Source organism: Aotus nancymaae, unplaced genomic scaffold, assembly GCF_030222135.1.
Source record: "Aotus nancymaae isolate 86718 unplaced genomic scaffold, 86718_ANA_hifiasm-v0.15.2.pri h1tg000046l, whole genome shotgun sequence".
Classification (NCBI taxonomy): Eukaryota; Metazoa; Chordata; class Mammalia; order Primates; family Aotidae; genus Aotus; species Aotus nancymaae.
The window spans coordinates 21249812-21276393 of NW_026988460.1; the positions used below are offsets into that span (position 1 = coordinate 21249812).

At 46.5% G+C, this 26582-nt stretch overlaps 1 protein-coding gene across 1 annotated transcript in view; it reads right to left on the reverse strand.

The window, feature by feature from the left end:
• The window catches only part of SLC6A11 (solute carrier family 6 member 11), a 127725-nt gene that overhangs the window by 75965 nt on the left and 25178 nt on the right, over positions 1-26582 (reverse strand). The gene's annotated exons all lie outside the window — the stretch shown is intronic.

Below are 26582 nucleotides of genomic sequence, written 5' to 3' on the forward strand. Positions count from 1 at the left end.
AGTCCAGGAGGGCTTCTCCAGGGAGGTGTCGACCCATAAAGGATTATGACAAATTCGAGACTTAGAAAATGAGGATGGAAGGAAGAAGGGAACAAAACATCCCACTCCATGCCCAGCCCTTTACACATAATAATAACAACGGCTGCATTTACTTAGCAGTTCCATGCATCAAGCATTCATGCTCTTCTTTTTACATATAACAAAGGTCAGAGAGGTCACTCATAACTTGCCCAGGATTGCCCAGTGAATGAAGGGCAACCAGACATGAGGGGGTCACAGCAAGTCCTGCCTGACTCCAAGTTCACACATTCAACCACCAGGCTACCTATGTATGCAACCCTTGTGACAGCCATGCAAACCCTGTGCTATTTTCCCATTTTAGAGATGAGACTTTCAGAAAAGTGATTCAGTTTGTAAATGCCAAAGGAGAGATTTTTAAACCCAATTCTCAAAAATAGGACATTAGAACCAGCAAAGGTTGGTGACAGTGGGTCCTGTGGACACACCCTGAAAGGCTGGATTATTTTATTCAGACAATGTCTCTCTTCTGTAATGATGGCAACCTCCCCAGCCCACTCATGACCCCTGAACCACCGATTTCTGCATCCCTGTTTCCAAAGCAACCATCAGTTCAACTGACATGTCACATAATCAACAAAATCTCTTGCTATCATATATAATGCAATCCAGAAAAGGTACAAGTCAAATATAAAAGAGCATCAATCAATATTAATAAAAATAAGAGGCCAGTAATCAATAAGCCTAGATGGTTTCTGCAGAGCTAAAGGTGCTACAAAATCTCCAGTTTCACTTAGCTTTGTACACAGCATCTGTGAGAGATCTTCAGCATTTCATATACATTCTCGATTGTTTCCTTCAAAATAACCACTCCCCTAAGCCAACGAGCTTACGTCTATAGATCATCAGATTGAGGCTAATAACCCATTGCTTTCATTTAGTAATTTCCACTTTTGTTTTTATTGTGTGGCTGAAGATTAATTATTCAGAATGTCCAGTTATGTATTTAGAACAGAGCTGACCTATTCTAAATACATAATATTTGGAACTTAGTTATCTTAATTCTCAATGCTCACAAAATTTAAGGAAAAGAACATTACCATGTAAAACATAAGAATAACTCGAAAATCATAAAAATTTGCCCTTCACCTGTGGGACCACTTTGATGTGACTATACTTGCTGGTTATGCTATGTCCAGTCTATATTGAGTGGACTGAGCCACTGGGATGTCATTAAGAGGGTCACTTATAACCTGCCAAATGTACCCTTGCTGTGCCCAGGCACCATGTACAGAAGACTGTTCCTCAGTTACTACAGTGGCATGGTTAAGTGGCTGATGACAATTCTGAAGCAATTCCATTGTTTGGAGTTCTGAATCGATGCTCTGCTCCTACACTACATTTAGGAGAACTACATTCCCTCCACTGGTATCCACACCTTCATTTTTATACTTCTTTTATAAAACCATAAGGGAAATAAAATATTCAAATGAATTGCCCAAAGACCACAGTGCAGACAAAGAGTTAGGCTGCCAAAATGAAACTACTGGCTGGCAGGCATTAGCCCAGAAAAAATCATTTGTAAGTTGAGATTTGAGAGCCTTGAGTCAGGGTACAAAAGGTGCTTTAGGGGCATCATTATGTAAGGCACACAAGCGGAGAGTGGTATGAACGTTGAAATTCAATGAGGAGGACAGCCTGTGTCTGTGGCTCTTTTAAAGCCACTTTTAAAAGTGGCTCTTTAAAAGCTATTTCTAATCTGTTTCTACCCTTGGCCATGCCAGACACTTGAACATCATCTTTCACTTTTCCTGAGAACAGCTGTGCACTGTCAAAACCATACAGATTCTTGTCATCAAGAGATTGCACGTAGATGACATGCATACTGCCACTCTTCCCTCCTGTGCCTTGCCAGACATCACTAATAGATCACAGCATTCTTTGCAGCTAAGCCTGGATGCAGCCTCAGAACCCTCTATACAGCACTCTAGGCAGCCTGCCATAATCAGTTGGGATAAAACCCATCTGTCTGCTACCCTTGGTTTAGTCCATGTTTCATTTATGCTTTCTCAGACTCTCCTGCATGTCAACAGAATAGTAAGACCAGGTCTTGTTCTTGAGGAAGGAATTTATGCACATGAGCATCTAGGAATGAAACTCCTGGGATCATGACACCACACATGGAGGGTCACACAGGAATAGGAGGCTATGGACACAGGTTAGGAAGGTGCTTCCAGGGTCTCTGGGAAGGGATCCAGCCTTCTTCTGTCTGTGAACATGGGCTGGAGCTGGGTCTCCAACGACAAGCAGGAATGAGAGAGACTGGAGCAGGCAGGGAAAATGTGGAACTAGCCAAGGATGTAGAAATAGGCAGAGGGCAATACCCTCTGCCTGGTATATCCTCCTGGTATATCCAGGAGCCTCCAGGTTGTCACTCAGGTGTGCTCAGAGTTAGCCCCACCTCTCTTCTCAGCTTCCCCCATATTCAATGAGTGATCAAATCTTGCTTCAGTACTGACTCTATCCAGCCTTGCCGTGTGACTTGGCCAGTCTCCTCCCTTCCCCAGACTACCAGGTTCCCTGCTGTTGGGGAACGTGCCAGGCCTCTTAGGCCTCCTTGCCTTTTCTCAGCCTCTCTTTGTCCACAGTGTCCATCCCCAGTCCTTGGCCACCCAAGACGTTCCTCCTGTGTGTCTGAGTCCCCACAGGCTCCAAGTCAGGGCCCTGCCCTCCAGTTGAGAACTCAATGTCCTGTCTATATTAAAGTTCTGGAAGCCGAGGCTCAGACTGGTTCATTTCAAATGTCTGTTTCACTACAGAAGCTACCCTTGTAGCCCCATAAACCATACTGTCTGCCCAGATGTTGCTGAGAGGATGAATGGTCCTGTCCTCCCTGAGCCCCATCCCACATTCATCACCCCTGTCATTCCAGCATCCTCCCAACACCTAAAGCTGCTCTCCATCAGCAGTTTTCTTGCCTTGTAAGTTTAAGATTTCTGCAACATAAGGGTTTGGTCTTTTACTTTGCTTGCTGTATCCACAGCACTCAGAACAGTGTATAGCATGTAAGGTGTGCTCAATACATATTTGTTGGACAGAAGAACAAATAAGCAGGCTGAGATCTGGAACTCTGAGGTTACGATGCAGGTCATTAGGAACACTGTTTTGTGCTGCATCTATATGTGATGCTGCGTCCACATAAAATGGGATTCAGAAAATTGAATTGCATTTTCAGAGGCAAGTTTATCAACAAGGACATCACAAAGGATTTGGCTTTAAAAGACAGACCAGGTCAGGCAGGGCAGCTCAGGTGGCAAGGTGCTTCCTGGCAAAGTGTCCCTTTCAAGATGTCTGAGGCCCCAGAATTAGTCTGGAAGAGGCACGAGGCCACAGCAGGGTTCAGGCATTATGCTGAATGATGCAGCATTTGGTGATGGGCCTAATAAGGTCTCTGACAAGGTACCATCAAGCCTGGCTGTTCCTGGCCACTGCCAGTGGTGGCCTAGACCCAGAGAGGTGGGCGTGGAGGAAAGAGAGTCTAATCTGTCAGAACCCTCAGCCCATGAAAGGAGCCATCACTGCCCAAAACACACCCCTTGGTTAAGAAAGAGTTTTTACTATTGTTTAATTCCCATTTCACAGGTCAAGGCTTTCTGAATATAAAGGTTAGCACAATTGGTGGTAATTATACTGTATCCTGTTTTAATTGATGCTAATTGCTCATTTGCATCCCAATACTGGGATTGTGGGGTGGTTTCCCCCTACTTCCAGGATACAGCCATTTATTTCAGAGCAAAGAGATTGTCTGATCATTTGGAATGCCACAAACATTGTAGAAGGGCCACCCCACCCTAAATTTTCCAGGATAATGGAGTCAGTTGGAAAGCCAAGGGTTGTTCAAAAGGCATTCAAAAAAGCAGGGCAGTGTGGAGGCAAGAACCTAGAACCAAAGAGTCAGAAGATCCAATGTGCTGGGCAGCTGGGGCCAGTTCCATACCCTCTCTGGGCTAGCATTTACCATCTACAAAGAGGCAAGGGGGGATAGACTAATACAAACTTCAATCATTCACAGCATTTTCCCAGTAATTTTTTTTTTTGCCATATACACGTATCTTCTTTGTATTATTTAATATTTTCTATATATTAGTACACTTTTATATTAAACAAATATATGTAATGAGAAAACTGTGAATTACCATTATAAACATAAAACTATGATCTCTTACTGCAAATGGAAAGTACTACAAAAATAAATGTGATGAAAATAAAATATGATTAAATTCTAGCCAAAGGCTCTGAGTCTGAGCTGTGTTCTGTCTTTGTTCAAAAGCAAGAGAAGCAAGTTCTAGAGAGGTGCTAAAGATAAACCAGCACCTCAGCGTACCTTTCACCTTAAGGGACATGAAAAGGGAAGAGCTGTCTCACTTCGTAACTGGATGCTCTGCAGTCTGGGTTCATGGATTGTTGCTGAAATCACCACAGGGATCACCAGTTCTCATGGTGATTTCAGTGATATGGGGGGATATTCTGGTCCTTTGTGGCTGACTGAGAGAGCAGGGACCTGACTGGGGGACCAGGATTCCTTGGAGCTATCCAGGGTCCTGACACGGATTTGGGTTGAACCTTCTGTGAACCTGCTACCCAGAGGCTTGGAAGATGCTGCTATTAACTGAGCACCTAGTGGGTGCCAGAAACATCTCACACAATATCTCTAACCAATTTTCACACCACTTGAGTAGGTTCTTTCCCCACTTTGCAAACAAAAATCCTTCTGAGCCTAGGTAAAGGAGTGGCTTGCTCTAGGTCACAGAGCTGGAAGTGCTCAAAAGTCTGCTCTCTCCAGCACACATGCTGCACTCTGCCACATGTGTGGCCAGGTACTGCTGTCTTGTAGGCTCCTCTGTCTGTCTTTAACCTCAAGCGCTCAGCTTGCCTGACATGTGGCAGCAAGTCATTATCCATCGCCCACTCTCCCAGATGGGGGGCACTGTGCAGTCCCGCCCCTCCCCTCAATCCCCTTCCAGCCAGTCTCGCTTCTGTCTCTTGGGTGCATCTGCCCATCCCATATGGCCAGAAAGCATGGCACTGAACATCCAATCCCTAGACAATCACTCTTTTAAACGTCAATGGGTTTTTCTCCCCTTTGGATTTTTAGAGACCATTACCTGCATTCCCAGGAGAGAACACTGTAGCAGTCAACTAACAGTCTGGCATAACCCCCATGAAGATACTATTTATCTTTGGGAATAAAATGGTAAGAGAATATAAATCTAAAGAAGGAAGGCCACCCTGGACACATCTGGCCTCCTCACAATTTTTACCACCGTTGGAGGTGTTGTTCTAGAACATTCTAACAGAAATAGTAAATGTAGGGGAAAACTTTCTGCTTTAAGCAACCAAATTCTAAATTGGTAGAGTCATGTTTTCACAAGAAAACAGTGGCATTTCTTCAAGGGAGTAATGGTATTTTAACAATGCAGTGGTATTTCCATGAAGAGCTAAAGTTATAATTTTTTGTGGAAGGCAAGTGATGTATCATTAGCTGTGAAAATCAGCCCATGCACAGGGCCTAAAATAATCTAACAAAACACTGACCCATGTGGGATCCAGATTTCAGGATACTATCCCTGGGCTGGATTGAGGAGGAAGAGAAGAAAGGTGTTGAGGGGCAGGACTGGAGCTGGGAGCAGCCCAGCAGGTGGTCCCCATCCCACCACAGCACAGACTGTGAATCTATTCTCCCTCTTCTGCAGTAGCAAAACCCCTCATTTTTGAAAGGACCCATGGCTGCCGAGAATAAAGACATTTCCCAGCTTCCTTTATAGGTGGGCGTGGCTATCTATGTTCTGGCCAACAAGATACAAATGAAAGTGCCATGTACAGCTTCCAGGTCATGTCCTTAATGGGAGGGCTGTATTCCATCCTTCCTTTCTTGCCCTTCCCATGGGCTGAAATGAAAACAAAGTCCTGGGCCATCTTAGGCCATGAAAATGAGGGCAACACCATAAGGAAAGCAAAGCAACAGAACAGGAGGAGTCTGGGTCCCTGAAACCAGACAGCTCACACCCATGCTGTCATGGGAGACAGAAATAAACTGTTCTGTTTATGCTATGGCTCTCTGAGGTCTCCACTACAAGGAGTCAAATATGGAAGCTAAATGTGTAACCACCAATTGCCTCTGTGATCTTGGGTGAGTCCTGTTCCTGCCCTGGGTTTGTTGTTTTTCACCAAATGGAGGCACTAGCCCAAATGGTCCACACTATTTCCTTCTACTCAAACGTGAAGAGAAGATTCTGAGGACAGCCCAGGAGCTGAAGGTGGACCCTTGAGAGCAACCAACCTTCTACACCTGGAGTCAACCAGGAACAGCAATAAATGGAATCAGGAAGTCTTCAGAAAGTTTTGTCTGTATAAAGAGCAGGTAGAACGGCTTTGCACAAGCTATCACCATGCCTTGGGAAGCCAGTTTTGACCTTCTCTGCCAGTTTAAAATGGGCCTGATGGGATGGCCAAATTTGGCATGGGTCCCATCACCAAGCACAAGGCGCATGCATGGGCTTGAAGGTCCATGAGACCTTCTTGAGCCTCAGTCTTCCTTGTGTGTGAAATGAGGATAATGCCTATTTCAAATGATGTCGTGAGGATTGGTTAGAGATCACTCTGCAAAGCATCTGACATGAAGACTGCTCAATAATTAGAAGGATTTTGACTGCCTTTGCTCACTGTCACTGTACAATAAGCAATGCCTCTCCAACTCAGTGAGCGAGTGAGTGGCCTTGGCTGGCAGAGAACAACATATCTTGGTGTTCACGACTACAAAGAGGCTGGAATCAGCCCTGTCTCAGCTGTGAGGGGCACTGGGAAATGGCTATTGACAATTCTTATGGATCTTCTCCCTGATAGATAGGGGTGGCAGTGGAAAGTTGGTGTCAAGAGGTGATAAGTCATTGGCTGGGAAAATCTGAGTGAATAGAACCCGGAGGTAAGAAAGACCTCAGAACAGAGGAGAAGTATACACAGCTGTTTGGAGGAGCTGCAGCAGCCAGACTGGAATGAAGGACAGAGAGAGTCAGCCAGAGTGGCCCCTATGGATGAGAATCCTCTCTCAAGTCCTAACTGTTGCAGTTGATGCGCCAGGGTGCAGACAGTGCCTAGATGGAAGGGAAAAAATTATATCTGGATGAAATGAGATATGAGACCATACTCCAATTTAAAATGATAGAAGGCACTCAAAGCTGAGTTGAAGGGAAGCAGGGGACCCAACTGCACCATCATAGACACACACAACAGGGAGGAAGCCTGCCCTATAAAGAGTAATGCCAGGCTTTCAGGAGTAGCCAAGGTCAACGAACATCTCCAACCTTTGGGATGCGCCAGGAACCTGGTGAAGAAGGAGCTTGGAGGTTCTCTATTGAGGGGTACATGGTCTCTGGGGACTCACACACAGTTATGAGGGGAAAGTTGCTAAGACTTCTCAGATACTGACAGGAAAACAACCCTCCCAGCCCTGAGAGGTAACAAGGGAGGGGCGTTTTCCTGTCAGGCATCATCAGGGGCTGAGGTAAGAAACCAAACATCTTAGGAGCTTAGGGAATAGTGCCACTCTTTCTTCTCATGGGTGGCTGGGACCATAAAGATCACCTACACCCATGGCTCATTCCAGCCCTGAGATTCCAAGACTCTATTATTTGGGAATGAGAGACATCCTAGTTGGACACAGAGGGCTCAAGAGGGAAAATCCTTCATTTGGGAGACATGGAAGATCAGGAGATGCCTGATAACAATAGGACTTATATTTATTGTCTGCTCATTGTGCCTTATTCTTACGTTATCCAATTCTAGAAGACAGAGTCTATCATTTCCATTTCACAGAGGTGAACACTGAAGCACCCAGAAGTTGGGCATTTGACCTATGGTTGTAAAGCTAAATAAAAGCAGGATTCAAGCTCAGAATCATTCAACTCCAAAGCCCTCAACTGCTGAGTGGACCCTGGGAGGTGCAAGTTTCTCTATGAGCCAAGTACATTCATCTCACACCATGTCCTCCTGTGTCCCCTGAACAAACCCTGCACTTCCCTGCCTGCAAACCTTTGCTTTTGTGTCACCCTTCACCTGAGTAGGACAGTGGAGGTGAGCAAAGGAAGGTCCCTTCCTCCTCTCTACCTACGAAAATCTTGCTGAGCTTCAAGACCAGTTCAATGACCATCTCTTCCAGGACTTAGCAAGAGGCCACCCAGGCAGAATGAAACACTCCTGTCACAGCCCACAACACACTAAGCAATGCAGCATACAGATCCAGGGACCCATCTTGGCTTCATAAAATCAAAGTTCACATCTAGCCTCTGGCACTCTCTATGCATGGTGGCTGACTTGGCAAGCTATTATCTTTCTAGGTCTTGATATTATCTTCTGTAAAGTGGGGATAGCAATGCAGCAGATTAACTCAATCCCTCTAAGCCTCAGGCTCTTAATCTGTGAAACACAGACCATAGCTCCCACCTCCCATGGTAGGTGTGAGAATTAAATCAGCCCATGTCTACACAGCACCAGGTACAGTGACCAGATACGTCAGCCCTCAGGAGACAGTAGCTCCCCTTCCTCCTTCTCCTTAGCCCTTATTTCATATGGTCAGCTGTTCATAGACCTGGCTTTCTCTTTACTTGCTACCTACTCAAAAGTAAGGGCTTTATTCATCTCTACAGGCTCTGAAACACTTCCTGGGAAGACATACATAGACAGTAAATAGTTGATGAATGAATAAATTCAGACCTCAATAATGCAGTAAGAACAAACAGAACATAACAGGACATAACCTCATATGTCTGCAATAGGCTTTGGTGTGAACAGTCCACGTTCACATTTCAGCCCCTCCATCTGAGAGTAAAACACCTGCAGTAAAATTCCATCCACTGAGCCCACAGTGTGCCAGGTCCTGTGCTGGATTCTGAGAGCACGCTGATGAATGAGCGGGATCCCTACCCTCAAGGGTATGTGAGCTAACCCTAGAACAGATGCATATGACTGATAGTTAACAGGATGGCAGCAGAGGGTCTCAGGCACATGCACAGTGGTGTGAGCAGCTCAGGTGACAGTGGTGTGCCAGAGAGTTCCTCCTGGAGCTGAACTCTGAAGGAGGAACGGCATGTTCCCATTGCTCCAGAGTCCTGATCTAGAACGTGCTACATGAAGAAAGTCCCTAAAGCAGTAAGAACCCAGAACACAAAGCAGGCAGAGTTTTTCAGGCTGGGAAAAATCACCTCCAGGCAAAGACACAAGCCTTGTATGCAAGGGTGACAAGATACTTAAATAACAATCACGATCATTAAGAAGGTTGAACCCAATTTAAATCCTTGTCCACAGGATATCTAAAATTCACTGGAGGAGGGAGTTTAGTGTTTAAGCCTATTTCATGGTGAATTAAGGTTAGCTAGGGAGTCAATGCTATTGATTTTTACATAGCTCCACCATAAAGACCATGAGAAGAAAACAAACCCAAAATGAAAACAAGCCCAAGCAACATAAATATTCCATGCAGTGCCCAGCCAAGCTTACACTGGTATTAGGAGCCATTATTTACTGCCTCAAAAACATACTCGGAACCTTGGCTAATAATGATTTAAACCCCATCCATCTCTCTTAGACTAGAAGGTTAGTGTCACCATGGCGACCGAGGGCATCATTAAAGCACACGTTCCCCAGGCAAGGATGTGCCAGTCGGGGGACGCTGCCAGATGAGAAGCACCACCCCATGTCCTCTCACTCTTAAACATGCTTGTGATGGAGGTGTGGAGAGGAGGGATCTGATATTCAGGGACCACATCTGCAGCCAGAAAGAGCAAGATGCTGCCTGGTTCCTGCAACCATCCCCTGTTCTGAAAGGCAGACTCTCCCCTCCCACCTGTCCAATTGGCTAAGGACTCTGGGCTCTCCTGGGCCCTTCCTCAGGGGTCCTAAGCAACATGGATCCATCCCAGCTCACGCAGGCTGGTTGCAACATACTCCTTTCAAAACTGCTTCATTTCTTGGAAGAAGAATCAATGCTCAGTTCTTGTTCTCACCTCGCCTGAAGACAATCTATCCTCTTTCTTTCACTTCTCTACTTGGCAGCCATCCCACAAAACACCAGGGCCCCCCAGGGACTATTAAAATAGTCCAACCTAATGGCTTCTTCACGCTTGCTCGTCTCCTATCTTTGCAGCTTTAAAACTTTCCTTCATTAGACTTTTCTGGTTTTCTGCTTCCTTTCTCCATAATTTTTTTAAGTCTCTTTCACAGATTCATTACTTCATGCTTTTTTTTTTTTCTTTTTTGGGACAGACTCTCACTCCATTGCTCAGGCTAAGAGTGCAATGGTACAATCATTGCTTGCTGCAGCCTTGACTTCCTGGGCCCAAGTTATTCCCCCATCTCAGCCTCCAAAGTAGCTAGGATTACAGGTGTTCACCACCATGCCCAGCTAATTTTTAAAATTATTTGTAGACATGGGATCTCATTATGTTGCCCAGACTGGTCTTGAACTCCTGGGCTCAAGCAATCCTCCTACCTTGGCCTCCCAAAATGTTGAGATTACAGGCTTGAGCCATTGTGCCCTGCCTCTTCATGCATTCTTTCAACCAATTAACCAAATAGCCAATCAATCAACCAACTTCAGTTAGCATCTGTTATCTGCCAGCTACTGTGTTAGGCACAGGAGCAAGCCCTGCCTCAGAGGTAGCTCTCAAAGGAAGCTGCTCTCTACAGATTTCTAAACTGCTTCCCAAAAGTGGGGCCTCACCCCACTCCTATTCTCTAAACACTCTCCTGGGTTTTCTTACCTATTCCTATGGGTTTAGGAGCCACCAGTGTACTGATGTTCTTCAATCCTCCTTATGCAGTGGTATCTCTTGAATTTAAGAGCCATATTTTCAACTCCCTTTTATATATGTCTACCCGAACTTCCTATGAAGACCTACAGTTCCACATACTCAACACCAAAATTATTACTGTCTCCTCCAAATTTGTTCCTCCTTCTGTGTCCCTTTTTTAGATAATAACATCATCCAAGCTACAACCTCCATGTGTCTTCTTTGATTTCAGCCTCCCTGCTTCCCCCTCTTCAAGGATAAACCTTTTGAAAGGGAGAAATGCATAGTCTGACTCCACTTCCTGGAAGTTCCAGCACTCCATGGAAGCTGCTGTTACCCAGTATAGCCAGTTCCAATGGACACACCTAGACCAGCGCACATCTTACGACCCTTGCTCTCCTTCTCCCGTCTTGAGGGCTCATTAGGCTGGATTTCCCTTATTCTCAAGGAACCCTTCAGCTTCCTCTTCCTCTCAGCCCCTTACATGCTGGTGCTCCCCAAGTCCCATCTTCACTCTTGTGCTCTTCTCTCTTGCATTCTCTTTCTGGCTATCCCATTTGTTCCCAGAGCTTTGGTTCTAAGATACATGTTAGAATTCCATCAATTTTAAGATACATATTTTAAAAATGCTTCACCTTATCTCTGAAATCAGGATGGTTCCCACATGATTCTCAGCTCCAATGTAGTTTCTACTGCCAGAATGGAAGGGACCAAGAACATAGCTGTTCCTATTGTCATCACATAGCTGAGCTATGGGCTTTGTTGGATAAAATATTTTAAATTAGTCAATTGCTGTGTGAGATTTAGAATGTTTTTTAAAAAGATAACTATGTCTCTGCAGAAAGGCACAGAAATAGGGATGAAATTTGATACTGCTAAGCAAATGTGAATCATTGGCTAGATGACCATGCTTCCATATTTTCTTTTTTTTTAAATTGCATTTTAGGTTTTGGGGTACATGTGAAGAACATGCAAGATTATTGCATAGGTGCATACGTGGCAGTGTGATTTGCTGCCTTCCTCCTCTTCACCTATATGTGGCATTTCTTGCAAAGAAACAACCCATTACTTTATGGATCCAAGAAAAGAAGATATCCCCAAGTAAATGAAGCTATGTTACATTCTGTTACACAATACACACAAATGAATTGCCAAAAAATACCCCAGAAAAAGCACACCTGAGGAAGGAAGAATCTGTCAATTCATTTGGAAGAAACTTCAAAGCAACAAGAGAGTTTGGTGTTACTACTCCATGTATCACACAGGAATAATGTTAAAGCAATGCGTAGCAGATTAATGGGAAGTGTTTTTACTTCTGGTAAATGTTCTTAATTGAAAGCATTATATACTTTCTGGTACATAAAATAATGATGTAACTTAGATTAGATAAAATATGGCATATTAGAGGTGTCGCACTTTGGGAAGACACAGGTCCCTTCAAAAATAAGATGATATCTACAGACCCTCACCCTAGAAAAATGTGCATATCCACACAATCTCAGGATTTTTATACAATTCCAAGGGGTTCATGGATACCTTGAAACATCCACGGTAGCATACCTGTCTGCTATCCAAATATCTCTTCTTGCAGCATCACAGACATTGCAGACTTAATGGGTCCCCAAAGAATGGTCTCCTTCAACTCCAGCCAAACCTCTGCCTCTTACCATATTTCTCCATTTCACCTACCAGCACCACTGAGCACTGGGCACTCAAGCCAGGAAGCCAGGCTTCATTTTGGGCTGCTGTGTCTTCTTCACCCTCTACATTGGGTCACCGAGGGCTGACTCACACTCTTGCATATTTCACAAATCCTTCCACTTTTCTCCACCTCAAAGTTGTCACTCTCTTTTACCCAAACTGCTTAATAGCATGCGTTCTGGTCTCAGCCCCCTCCTATTCATTCCACATGCCACATTTCACAGTGGCCTTTTTATAAAGCCTAGTCATAACATCCCCTGGCTTTAAGCCTTTCAGTGCCTCTCCATTGCTCTCAATTTCTTACTAGACTTGTCTACAAGCTCTTCCTAAGCTGGTCTCTACCTACTAATCCAGACTGTTTCTCTTCATACTCCCTTGAGGACTGCCTACTCTGGGCAAAAAGAACTTGTTCTACTCCTTTCCAGAGCCATGTTCTGTCTCTCTGGAAAATCCCATATGCTGCACATGGCCAAGTCTTAGATATTTGCCTCTATAACTCCTTACCAGAATACCTAAAACCCAATAGGTGTTTAATAAGTGCACACTGAATTAATTTGAAGGCACATAGCTCCATAAAACAATAACAGTATTAAATGCCATGGTGAGGCAGAAAAAGAGTGGGTTCCAGTCCCAGCTCTGTGACCTTGAGCAGGTTATTGTACCTCACTAAGCCTCAGTGTGCCCACCTATAAAATGGGAACAAAAATACCGATTTGAAAGGATTATTGTGAAGATTAAATGACATAATGTAAGTCAGTGGTTGCAACAAGAACAGTGCATCCTCTAAGGAGCAACCTGGAGACATGTAGAGGCATTTTGAGTCATCACAAAGATGGAGGTGATGCATTTGATGGCCAATAACTAGAGATGGTGGGAATTCTATGGTGTGTGGGACCATCCCCTCACAGCAAACAACTGTCCTGCTTCTCGCGATTTCCACAAGTTCCACTTCCTGTGGGGAAGGGAGGAGCTGTTTATAATTATTCAAGTGAGAAGCTAACTCTGTTTTACATATATCCTCAAAGTTTTTTTTATCCTCATTTTAATATAGACTGAATTTTCCAGAAATGCAGTTACCATGTAAATTGAAAGGCTGTCTCTTTAATTCAGTACTTTACCAAGCATTGTTTATCATTTCAGAAAAATCATGTCACTAATATCTGTACTGTCCGTGGAATGTGAGTGATTGACACAACACCCTTGCAGTAGTCACTATTATAGCTATTGCATTCCTGGTGATTCTATAATAACACATGTGGCTAGTTCTTCTTTAAAGATGTAAAACATGGTGAAAAAGTACAGACAATATTCAGTGGTGCATCGGCTCTCTTGTCTCACATCCATATGTATTTCTTACAAGCTGGTGCCAGCACCTGACTACTTCATTATGTTTTCTTGTGTGCTCAAGCATTTACATATTGAAATACATGCTGTTTTATTTATAAGTTGCTCTCTTTTTGCTTTTCCTTTATAACACAGCTAGGGCATCATATCAATTTTCTTGAACTTATCTATGCAGGCAGATTATTTATGACTTGCATTTCAGGGTGACAAAAGCCACATTACAAAATCTTTGTCACAAACAAGGGGTGCAGGGTCTGTGAGTGGCTTGTAAAAGCCCTGGCACCACGGCTGGCATTAAGTAAGCATTTGTTTCCTAGATGTTGGTACTATTATTACCAATACACTGAGCCAATCACAACTGTGACACAACTTAATTGTGATTCAGGATAAGGCTCTTGTCTGGCTTCAGCTGAGTGAATTATCGTCTGCTCCAATGTTCTCACTGGGGGTTCTAGTTCATTACACATCAGGGTTGTTGAACAGGAAGGAAGACAGCTGCTACCCAGCATAGAGCACAATGTGAGGCCTGTTGGTGCCACCTCCATTTTCCCAAAATACACCCCCTGCTCAGGAATCATCAATGGCTCCCCTCTGCCCATGGGATCTTCCTCTGGCAATTGTGCTTCCCCTACTCTGAAGTCTGGCCCAGCCTATGGCTTCCCAACTCCTCTAGCCATCCTTGGCTCTCCCTTTCCGTACCCCTCCTCCAATGTGAGGTCCAGTTTTAGCCCCTCCCCTTGCTCAAAGTGACACTGAAATCACACCTCTTCCAGGAGACCTTTCCAGACCACTGGGGGCCACTATCACCTCCTTATCCAAACTCTGTACCAACACAGACTGTGCCAGGATTTGACAATATTTACTACAGAATCATGTTGATTATCTTCAGGTGAGTGAATTCAATCTTACTTCAACACTAAATCTAGAGTACTTTGAAGCTGGAGCATGGATTTGTGAAAACATAATCCATATAAGCAATAATAATGAAATTAACATCGGGGCGTTCCCTGCATGCAAGCATTGGGGGGCATTTCCACACATCACCTCACTTGAGCCTGTAACAATCCGGGAGGTGGGGTCTCTCAGTGTCCCCAGGTAAAGCTGAGGAAACAGCTCAGAGGAAAAGAAGGCCTATGCCCAAGGTCACCGTGGAGGCAAAGCTAGCATTCAGCCAGGGCCTGCCTGTCTCCAGAGGTGGCAGAGCCCATGGGCTCTGCTCTCTCCCGCCTGTCCATTTTCAAATTACCCAGGCCACCACAGGTACCTGGCACAACATAAGTGCTTGGCCTGGTGGGTGGGTGAATGTCTGCCAAGGCAAAGAGGGAGGGCCAATGCTTGTTGAGGACTCTGTGGGTACCAGAGGGAAAAGCATTGGTTTGGGAGTCCACCTTGGTAGACCTGGATTTAAATCCTGACTCCTCCACTAGCTGTGTGACCCTGTGCACATCACTTACCTCTCTGGGTCTCAATATCTTCATTTGTAAAGTGGATTTGCCAACACTCACCCGACAGTCTGCCATGAAAGTTAAGTTGAATCATGAAAGTGTAGGGCGCAGGCCGAAGTCCAGCATGTGGCAGGTGCTCTGTAAACGATGTGCCTCAGCTCAGCAGGAAGGACCTGAGTCTGTCTGAATCCACTGCTTCTGGGACTCTCTCTACCCATCATTTCCCTGCTTCCCTCTCAACCTGCAGTCTCCCTCCATCTGCTCCTGGTCATCAAACAAGGGTCTCACACCCAGAGCTGCACACTTGGAACCACACACAATTTCTATCAAATCTGCCTCGATTGTCACTCCTCTTTCCCAAGACAAGTTTTCCCTCTCTTCTTCCCTTAGCGACCAACAGGAGTGAAAGAGAAGAGCAACTTCACCCCTGGTTGAGTAACTGCCAGGAAATGCTAGCATTTTCATCACAATCAAACAGGTCCTAGCACATGACAGGCATCACATGCTTGCTGGCTGATTGAATCAATCAACAAGTGACCACTCATAGCACTTCCCATGCGGCTCACACCAGGAACAAAATATACATGCTCTTAGAGTCCCTGGCATGCAATGGGTTCTCAATCAATACAAGGAAAGAGGAAGGAAAATAGAAGAGAGGAGAGAGGGAAAAGGGAAGGAGTTTAGCTTTCTGATCATTGTACACATGGTTTCTTTTCCCTGGAATCCCTTATCTCTCCTGCTTCTGGGAAATTAACAACTGTCCACATTTCACCCCCCAGCTTAATGCCCCTGCCTTCCCAGGGCCATGTTTATCTTTACCACAGGAAGATTTTGTAACTGTCTGTTTACTAGTCTGACTTGCACTCCAGCCTGTAATCTTGTTTAGAGTTGATATCTGCAGTGCCTAGCACAGGACATGGTACACAGGACAGGCTTAATAAATATTTGTCTCATGGAGTAAGAAATCTTCCTGGACCCACAAGCTCGACACAGACATAGGAGGCAAACTCAGGGATGCGCAGCTGGATGCTGCTGCTGACAAGAGCTATAGCAGGAGTGAGGAGATGGCCAAGAAGGATGAGGGTGGGGGAAGTCAGGGAAGGCTTCCTGCAGGAGCAAAAGACAGCAGGATGTGGCAGAAACAAAAGGGATGAAGTAAGGGATGGAGAATCTAGGTCTGTGCAGTATTCTAGAGGCAGAAAGTTGCTCTGGATTCATTATCATAGTTCTGCCACTAAAAATTGACCTCATTCCATTACTTGAAACTTTAGAGCCTCAGTTTTTCACATCTGCAAAATGGAGTGATTAGTATCTACTCCACAGGATGCTTGTATCAACAGGAGATATTTTACTTAGCTACTTGACACCTGTGTGTTCTCAAGCATATCACAGCCTCATTAGTAAAGTTAGAGGACTGAATTTGCGGATTATTCCTCTGTCCATCCATCTACACAGCCATTCACTGCCCCCCACCCATCTCCCCATTCCCCACCTATCCACCTACCCACCTACTCACCTATCCATCCACCTACTCACCCACCCATCCACCCATCCATCTACTCACCTGCCCATTCATTTACTCACTCACCCATCCATCTACTTACCCCCCATGCACCCATCCATCTACGCACCCACCCACCCATCTACTCACCCACACATCCACCCATCTACTCACCCACCCATACATCTACTTACCCACCCATCCACCCATCCATCTACTCACTCACCCATCCATCTACTTACCCCCCATGCACCCATCTACTCACCCACACATCCACCCATCCACCTACTCACCCATCCATCCATCTACTTACCCACCCATCCACCCATCCATCTACTCACCCGCCCATCCACCTACTCACCCACCCATCCACCTACTCACCCACACATCCACCCATCCACCTACTCACCCACCTATCCACCTATCCATCTACTCACCCACCCACCCATCTACTCACCCACACATCCACCCATCCACCTACTCACCCACCTATCCACCTACTCACTCGCCCATCCATCTACTCATCCGCCCATCCATCTACTTACCCACCCATCCACCCATCCATCTATGCACCCATCCACCCATCTACTCATGCACCCATCCATCTATTCACTTATTCATCATTTTTTTATTTAGGCGCCAGGTTCAGCACCAGGCACTCTGTCTTTCAGGAGCTTATTTTATAATGGGACAGACGTGTGTATAAACATACAGTAAAGTTGTAAATATACTAAGTCTACACTACAAGTGGGCCGAAATGGAGAAGGACCTTGAATGCTGGGCTCAGATGTGATATGAGGGCAAGGACTCTGGAACCACACAGATCTGCATCTGCATGTTGGCTCTCTTACTTGCTGTCTCTGAGACCTCAAATGGGTCCCTTAGCCTCTCTCTGCCTTAGAGAAGGTGAGAGGAGGATAACAGCATGAGGCCCTGGGAGGCTGTTGGGAAAATTAACAGAGATGATGCTGCATGGTGCTTAGCACAACGCCTGCCTGTGGCCAAGCCTCCAGAAGTGTTAGCTCTGATTACACACGTTAAGGATCAGAGGGCAACACAAAAACAATGAGAGAATGTATGGTGGTGGGACTGGGGGAGACTATTCTTTTGCTTGGAAATAGCTTATTAAAACTATTGTTTGGACAATTTTAAAAAATCAGTTTCAGTGCCATAGGTGATGGGGAGTTACTGCCGGGTTCTGAGGGGAGAGCTACACAATGAAAGCTGTATGGAAGGACGCTGAGTCTGGCCATGGCACACAAAACAGCCAGGGCCCGGCAGCGAGCACAGTAGGGTGGCTCACTGGTGCCACACTATCCAGTTGTGAGGCAGGGCACACCTGCATGAAGGTGCTGTGCTGGCTCTGTAATGTGCAAGGTGGCTAAGGCTACGGCATGGTCAGGTGACGCTACATCCAGGAGACTATGTGGGATAACCAGGCTGGGCCTCAGTCACTCAGATGAAAGGCCTACAGAGCAGAGCTGAGACTTCCCCGATGAAGACATTCTGCCTGTGGACAGCAGCTTCAGCTGTGCGAAGAGTCCCAGTCTGCCCCTCCAGATGGCCTGCTCCCACAGTCACCAATTCCTCTCCTGGAGCTCTTCCTCTATACCTCCTACTGGTTCTGCTTCTCTGGTTGGATGCTGACTGACATGGGTGGCAACAGGGATGGAGGGGAGGGGTGGCCTTGGCAGGTGCTCTGGAGGGGGACCCAGCTCCACATCAATCCCGACTGCACTGGGGTGAGCAAGCCATTGCCCACAGGTGAGAGCAAGCGGGGGTGCCCCTGCAACATGCCAGCTCCGGCTTAGCCATCCAGTCCCAGGCTCACGTCATCTCTCCCTGCAACCTCAAATGCCCCTTTGAGCCTTTGCTCATCACTGTTCTTGCCACATCTGTCCAAGGTGACTCTCGGGTCCCCCTGCCTGGAGCTGCCCAGACATACTAGCCCTGGGGGTCTTCCTCCACCACAGCCCTCCGTGGCTGCCAGGCTCACCTGACTCAGTCATCCCAGCCTGGGCTCGTTCTTTCACAAGTGACAACACTCCACTGTCACTGCGTATGCCACACTTACACTCTGACAGAAGGAGAAACTATGGCCCAGAGAGGTGAAGCAGCCCTGGATGGCCCACACTAACTCACACAGTTGGAAAGTGGCAGGGCAGGGCTCCCGAATCCCAGCTCCTGCTCATTCCACTCCCCTTGGCCACCATCCTTGCCTCATCTTATCTTCTTTCCCCAATTCTTGAGAGCTAATCATTCTTTTACCATTCCCCACAGCACCTAGCACAGAGCTAATATTCAGTAGATACAAAATAAATTCCCCGCTCATTTCTGGCTTAGTTTTCCAAAAGCACTGTGCCTCATCCCGTGCTGAGAGCAAAGCTACTTTGGTTATTCGGTGCCTGCCAAACAAGAGGGTGGCTTCCCGTTTCCCAGGGAGACCCACGCACAGAGACAGCACTACACAAGCGCCAGGTGCCGGGAGGGGCTTGGTAAGGGTTAACTGCAGCACCACTGCCCGCCACCCCCTCCACTGGGACTCCCAGCCTTCTCCAGGCTGCCAGCCACAGAATCCCCCCCCACCCAGCAATCACTGGGACTCTGGGGGGGCCTTTGTGCTTTAATAAAGACGGTATTACCAAGTCGCAAAACTTCCCTCCTTTCCAAGCTTCCTTGCTGCCAGGGTTCCCACTAAAGGTGAAGCCCTGTCATTCAAGGCCAGAGAAAGGGCTGAATCAAGATGCTGAACTCTTTTGACTTAATGTCACAATCTACAGCTCTCCCCAAACCACCGTGGTGTGAGAAGCCCTCCCAACTCCATGGCGGCTTCGGTGTCCTTGGGTTCAGGGCCTTGGGGCAGGGGCTCTCCTCTTCGGCTGCCTGGGCATTCTGCATGCATCTCATGAACGCTCTAGTTTCATCTCTGAATGCAGACATCGGCCCGGGCCACTGGGAGAGTCCTGCCACCAAGGCAGCTCTCCTCTCGCTTGAGACTGCAACAAAGGCCACTTGAGGGCCCAGAGACAGCGCTGCCCAGTTCCTTTCCTGGGCCTGTCCTCTACTCTTTCACGCATCCTTTCCTTTTATTTCCCAAGCCCCTTCTACTGCTGTTTTATGCCTCACTGAGCCATTAGACACTTTATAGGGTGTTCCTGAAGAACAAATTTTCTGTGTAGGGCTCCTGATGGCTCTCCCCACTGGTGCTCCAGCCCGCCTTGGTGGCAGTGGGCGAGGGGAGGAGCTTCCTGCAGCCCCTCTGAGCAGTGACTCCATTTGTAGATCCAAGACCTGCTGGCTGCCGCAGGTGCCCTCACCTGCAAATGCTGCCCCCCTGCCCAGTGGCCAAGGGCCCCTCCCAGCTCCTCCCTGACCCTGATGGGCTCTGACACCATCTCCCCATGATTTTAAGGCTTACACACCATGCAGCTTTGTTTCCTCATCTGTGAAATAGGGACAATCCTCGCATCTTCCCTATAGGGTTGTTGTGAGCACTGAATGAGTTAAGGCTTGGAGCAGGGCCTGGAGGGAAGAAGGCGCCACTCAGGCCTTGGCCTTGCAATGACCATCCTCCAGACGACACGATCTGCTTAAGAGTCCTGTGCCACCTCCAATTCTTCTACTTGTGGGTGAATGAAGGAAGGGAAAGAAAAAAAAATCAATTCAAGGCTTTTTGCAGCTGTTTCTGTGTGAGTGTGTCTGTCTGTCTGTGTGTGTGTGTGGTTTTTTTTTCCTTGCCTTGGTGTCCTGGAGCTTTGAAAAGAATAAAAACAGAGCCCCAAAGCAGTGAAAAGACATGATTCTTCTTAAAATCCCAGCTAATCCTGCAGCTTCCTTTAAAGTGGCAATAGGAGGAGGTGGGGAAGGGACCAGAATTGTTTCTGCAGTGACCTCCCCTCCTAGCCACTGCTCTTGGAGACCAGGAAATGAGGGGGAAAAATCCATAAATCATCCACCAAGAGAAGGACAGAAGAAGGAACCAGGCAGTAGGGAGAGCAAAGAACAGGAGCCAGCTGAGGAGGATGTAGGGGCAGCGTAGGGGGGCACGCTGACTGTCTGCTGGGTAGGGGTGGCTGTCTGCAAAGGGCAGTGTCCGGGCCAAATGCCAGACCAGCCATCCCTGTTTAAAAGGCAAAGGACAGCAAGGTCTCAAAATCTTATATGGAACCAGACCTGCAGAACAAAGATGAAACCCCGAGAGGTGTCTCTGATCTGATCACCTCTCTCTGTTCTCCTGCCACCTCCTCCCTGGTCCTATGCTAACAGGGCTCCCTGCCACAGCCCCTCCACTCCCCAGCAGTCCATTCACAACAAGCAGCCAGAATCAGCTTGCAGGGATGAAAACAGACCAGGCTACCTCTGCTGGAAAACCTGCAGTGGTTCTCCAACGCACTTAGAAAAAATTCGATGAGGCCTGACCCCTGCCACTTCCCTTCTGATCTCATGCCACCATCTTTCCCAGTCACTGACTTCGCTTTGCCTCACAAGTTCACCAGGCCCTTCCCACTTGAGACTTCACATGTGCCACTCCTCACTGGCCCCGTCCCATCTTTCCCATCGCCGACAGAAGCCATCCTTGGCCTCTCTGAGGAGGTCACCTGCCCTCATGCTTCCCTCTCCCAGCCCGTGCTCCCTCCCATTGTACTTATGTTGCTTGCTTATTTTCCGTCTCCCTATTCAATGGTAAGCCACAGGGTCTGGTTCACTCACCACTGAAAAGAATCCCCAGCCTGGTGCCTGGCATAGCAGGTGCACAGTAAACACTTGCCGGGTGAGTGAATGCATGAGTGAGTGAATGAGCAACCTCTCCAGCAAGTGAACATGTGGACACAGGAAATAATCTCATCTGGGGCTGGAAGGCTGGAGTGAAATTCTTAAGGCTCCTTCAGAAAATTCTCTACTGAAAACCGTCATGTTGCTTTTTAATATTTGAAATGGCTCATACTTCGAGTGATAGCAATTTACATATTAGCCTCTTAAGTGGGAATTCATTTGCATAAATTATTTTAATAAATTAGACCATCAGTCCACATATTTTTTCTGTAAAGGGTCAGGTCACAGATATATTAGGTTTTATGGGCCACATAGTGTCTGCTGCAATTACTCCACACTGCCTCCGTAGAAGCACAAAAGCAGTCATGGATAATATGTGGGTGAATGGACGTGGCTGTGTTCCAATAAAACTTTATTTACAAAAGCAGGCAGCAGGCTGGATTTGGCTCTAAAACCATAGTTGGCCAATCCCTAGATTAGATTAAGGCTTACCAAAACCACAAGAGAAGGACACAGAGTAATGAAAAGGTTTCTTTTTTTTTGGCTTCAACAAATATTCACGGAGATACTAGAAAAATATCACAAAACCTAATATTGCTGTGCATGCTGTGGCGTAAGACAGAATTTTTAATTTTGAGTTTATGTAAAATTGTTGTTTCATAGAATATGAAGCATTTCAGTTGTATCATTCTGCATGTCAGCAATGTTTCTACAGATGGGAAATTCTAAGGGCAATTTTCATTCTGGAGGTACTAGGGAGCAACTGAAGGTTCAATGTTTCTTGAATGTGTGGGTAGGGAACAAAAATGGAGAGGATAGGATGTTTTTAGTGTTTTTCTTTTTAAACAAAAATAGACTTGGTCAATAATTGGATGAGAGGTGTCCAACATGGCTGAGTGGTTTCAGGCCCAGGAGACTAGGAGAAGGAGCAGGGTGGCAGGGATGGGCAAGATGGACTCAGTTGACAAAAAAAAAAAAAAAAAAAAAAAAAAAGACATAGGAAAATAGTGAAGATGACTTTATTTTGTGGTCATTTAATTCAATTATCCCCATTCCAATGATCCAAAGTGAAACTGCTTATCATCCAGAAGATACAAACAGACTGGAAGATTCCTCCTGAAGAAAGCAAGCACTTTAAATCCTATGCTTTCTCAGGACTTAATATACAATTGAGAAAGCCTTTTTTTCCATAGGAGATTTCTGAAATTTCCAATAGTGTTTAGAGTGATGGAAAATATCTATGAAGAACTAAAACTGCAGGTATTTTACTGGAGCAGGGAGATAAACTGCTTAATGAGCACCTACCGTGAGCTCAGAACTACGATCAATGCATCTGTGTTGAATCTGCACATTAACTCCAATCTGGAGGTAAAGAACAGGCAAAGCCCAGGCTTAGGGAAGGCAGCCCGGATCTGAATTCCAGCTTGGTTCCTTCCAAATGGGGTGGCCTTGGGCAAATTCTGCAACCTCTCTGGGCCTTCATTCACTTATTTATAAAACAGATCCACCAAGATCCCTCCCAACTCTGACATGCTACATTCTAATATCCTGGAGCCAATTCTCAGCCACGAGAATCCCCAAGTTGTATTGTTTAATGCTAGAACTAATACTCAGAGTTAAACTGCTTACTTGTCTGAACCCCACCTTAGCAGGCTGCACGCTCTGTGGGAACAAGGTTGTCCAATGTCTCACCGGTGTATTCTCGGCACTTTCCAGGGAGCCCAAGGAACAGGGGGGATTCACTGATTCAACAAATGTCTATGAAGCAACAGTCGGTGGCAGGCATCTTGCTACCTACTGAAGCTGGGATGTAGGGAATCTCCCTCCAGCTCAGAATAGCTGCTTCTGAGAGTACAGATTGCTCATCCGACCCCAGGGATGGGGGGAGATCCCACATGCCTAACGTCAAAACGTTGTGAGGCATACTGGGAGGGGCCTGAGGGGGTTCGTGGAGAAGAACATGTGTGGATGTTGTCGGTGGGGAGACGCTAATGGCAGGCAGTGCTGCTGGGACTTCACCCCTGGTGTTGCTATAGCCCCATTTGGGATCAACTTATTCGTGACCTGATCCCAAATCCCCGCTTAGAGAACCACCTGCTGAAAGACCAGGTCTACAGTGTCTGCCTCCTTGAGTAGGTGAAATGCTCATTGAATTGACTTAAAGTTGGGAATATTGTTTTTTAAATATCCCCTGGAGAAAGGAGGGGTCTGGGGACTCCTTCTTGAATTAATGAACATTTATTATAAACGGAAATTTGTGCTGAGGCTTGAGTATGGGCAGCAAGCTGGAACTTCAGGGAAGAGATGAAGAGGGAATACCAACCCAGTCGCAGCTGGACAATAGCTGGGAGATGGGTTTCTTCCTCCTTGAGCAGCCTCATAAAAAGGGTTCTGGCTAGGGTCCCACAGGCCGGGGGCAGGGTTGACCTTTGCCCACTTGGGAAGTTTCAAATGACCCAATGTTTTATTTTTAGCTGTTTTTGTTTGTACAGAACCCAAAAAACCTTTGGATGCTGGGCTCATCTCCAAAGTGAAGCAAGACATAAACAGGAACAAAAGTGCGAGATCCTCCCCTGAAAAGTTTACCTACCAATCCATGGACTCAGGGTTTCTCTAAACTGCCAGATGTGCCCCACAGAACCTCATCGTTAATAACGAGCTGAGAAACTGGGGATCAGTCTCTCACTCCTGGCCTGACACTTACCAACTATGTGACCTTGGGCAAGGCCCTTCCATTCTATGAGTCTCAGTTTCTCCATCCATAAAATAAGGGCAGAGGTGGAGCAAACCATTTCTAAGGATTCTCACAGCTCCAGCAAACCACATCTCATCCAGGATACTAATGCTGGCCTTGGGCAAAGGACACATGGAGGAGAAATCCAGTCTTCAGGAAAATACTTAATTGGCTCAACTGGTTTCAGCATTTCCCTTGAAAGCACCATTTAGAAAGAGCTGCAACCAATAAGCATTGAGTAACTACTATGTGCTGTCTCATTAAATACCTCTTCATAACTAGTCCACAAGAAAATAGCCATAGTCTCTACATCACAGGTGACAGACATGACAGTAGCCTATCCAGGACATGGGCTGCATGGTCACCAATGCTGGGAGTTAATCCCAGTCTTCTGCTCCCTACTGGAGGGTCCTTGAGCAAGTTACTGAATCCCTCCATGCCTCGGTTTCCTCATCTGTAAAATGGGGATAATGATAGCTCCCATCTCATGGGGCTGTTCAAAGTGTAAATGAAGCAGGCATGTGAAGCACAGAGGAAGCACTCATAAATATTAACCATTACTGCTGATGATTACCATACTGTCATCACTACCACTTCCACCAGAGATGAGAAACAGGAGGTTCAGGGAAGATGTGTGAAAGGACACTCAAAACAACATGATGTTCTACCCCTTAATTGAGAGTCCAGGGAGAGGAACGGAGGGAGTAGCCTGGGGTCAGTGTTGAGGCAGGGTCACCATGCAACTATGGCCAGCAGCCCACCCTCCCTCAGCCCCAGGTTCTCCACGGGTAAGGGAGAGGTAGCAGCTCCCCAGACTGTGAGGATCTGCAGCACTTGCAAGGTGCCAGGGAGTGGAAGGCAGTGGGTAAGCGATTGCTCCCTTGCCTTCCCCATGAGCCTCTTCTGAAATCTCCAAAACCATAGCTGTCTGCCGTTCCTCGAACTCAATTTCTGCATTAGAATTCTCTAACACTCAGGCTCAATTGCCCAGTCAGCAGCAAAGGGCCCCACTGTGGGACTGAGCCTCTTCATTATGGCTAAGCGAAAACACAGGGCTGTAGCCCACAGCCTGGGCCCTAGAGCTCAAGGCCATATGAGGTCCTGGAACAGCCCACACATGTTCACACGCAAACCTCGTGCAGCAGCCTCCCCTGCACCCACGCACAGCTGCCACCCAGCCAAGCCCCACAGGCCTTTGTGTCAACTCCCAAGGGGTGGTAACCATAGAAGAAGTAGTAATAATACCAACCATGATACCTCCTCCCTTCTCTTCACAGTTCACGAAGCACTTTCATATAGTAAATACTTAGAAACAACGACTTGAATTATCTTTTTGATGAGATTTTTAAAGATTGCCATTTACTCAGCATTTACTATTAGTAACTCACTCTGTTGAGCACTGACCATACTCAACTATCCTCGCATTTCATCCTCATGACTGCCCCATGTGGTGGTAAGCTCACTTATCAATCATGTCTTACAGAAGAGGAAACTGAGGCTCAGAGAAGTTGAGCGACATGCCCAAGGTCACGACTAGAGAGGGATATACCTGGGGTTTGAATCCTTGCTCTTATTACCTCTGGCTTTTTTCCCAGAAGAGGCAGCAGGGAGGAGGATGGGAGACTGTGTGTGGAGTCTGAAGAAGTAGATTAATAATGACCACAATTTTATAGTTGGAAAAAGAAAAATCCTATTGCCTTCATGATACAAACTACAAAAAGCAAAGGTAAGCAAAATCACCTTGGCTGCAGGGACATGAGAGTCTCTGCTCTACTTTCTGCGGTCCGCCTGCACCCGTGTGGCTGTTTGAAGTGCACCCTCAGCTTCCGGATAGCCTGTAGCACGGGGCACCTTGGCTTCCCTCCTGCAGATCCGCCCACCTCAAACGTTCTAGCAGTTTCTTCTTCATCCTACCCACCACTGTGGGAGCTAAGGGGAACATCTTTTGGAAAAGGGCCCAGAGTTGTCAAGTTCCTATTTCCTTGGAGGTTTTATCTCCAGCAGCTGCCCCAGCCAAGAACTTAGAGTTTATAAGCAACTGCCTATAGGAAGCAGGGAGGCAAGGAGGGATGTGGTCAGCGGAACCCAGAACTAAGAGATGCTTCATTTCCCTCTTTTCCACAAGAAAAAAAATGAATAGCAAAATGAGGAAACGGTTGGCACTGACACTCAGACACAGGATTGGGGGCAATAGGGAATGGTGGGGACTGTGGCCAACCAGA